Here is a 1,239-nt window from a genome sequence, read left to right on the forward strand (position 1 = left end):
CTGATCATGTACAGCCTTCATCTTCTCCTTGTATAGTCTTGAGTTCTCATAAGCTTCTAGGCGAAGGCTTTCCAATTCTTGCAGTTGCAATTTCCTTTCAGCTCCGGCTTCCTCAATTCCCATGTTACACTCCTTTACTACCCAAAAGGCTTTGTGCTCTACTTCAACAGGGATATGACAAGCTTTTCTATAAACTAAGCGGAAAGGACTCATCCCAATGGGTGTTTTGTATGCGGTTCTGTACGCCCAAAGTGCATCTTGTAGCCTGGTGCTCCAATCTCTTCTATGAGGTTTGACTATCTTCTGCAAGATACGCTTTATCTCTCTGTTTGACACCTCGGCTTGGCCATTAGTCTGAGGATGGTATGCTGTTACAACCTTATGAATGATCCCATGCTTCTTCATTAATCCTGTTAGTCTCCTGTTATAAAAATGGGTGCCTTGATCGCTCATGATTGCTCGTGGTGATCCAAAGCGACAAATAATGTGGTTTCTCACAAAGGAAACAACAGTGTTAGCATCATCAATACGGATAGGAATTTCTTCCACCCATTTGGAAATGTAATCCACAGCTAACAATATATAAAAGTAACCATTAGAATTTGGAAATGGACCCATGAAGTAAATGCCCCAAACATCAAAAATTTCACAGAAAAGCATAATTTGTTGAGGCATCTCATCCCTCTTGGATATATTACCAAATTTTTGGCATGGAAAACAAGATTTACAAAATTCAGCAACGTCTCTAAAAAGAGTAGGCCACCAGAATCCACAGTCTAAAATTTTTCTAGCTGTTCTTTGAGGGCCAAAATGTCCTCCACTCTCAGATGAGTGATAGGCCTCTAAGATGAACTAAAATTCTGATTGAGGCACACACTGTCTAATTACCTGGTCAGCGCCACATGTCCATAAATATGGGTCATCCCATATATAATATTTTGACTCGCTTTTCATCTTGTCTCTTTGATGCTTAGAAAAGTTTGGAGGAAAGGTGCGGCTAACTAGATAATTAGCTACAGGTGTATACCAAGGGACTATCTCAGATACTGCTTGCAGGTTATCAAATGGGAAATTATCAGCTATAGGAGTGGGGTCATCTGTAATGTTCTCAAGGCGACTCAAGTGGTCCGCCACTAAATTCTGGTTACCACTCCTATCCTTAATTTCTAAATCAAATTCTTGTAATAGCAGTATCCAACGTATAAGCCTTGATTTGGACTCCTTTTTAGCTAATAGATA

This window comes from Arachis hypogaea, chromosome 16 (genome assembly GCF_003086295.3).
Source record: "Arachis hypogaea cultivar Tifrunner chromosome 16, arahy.Tifrunner.gnm2.J5K5, whole genome shotgun sequence".
NCBI lineage: Eukaryota > Viridiplantae > Streptophyta > Magnoliopsida > Fabales > Fabaceae > Arachis > Arachis hypogaea.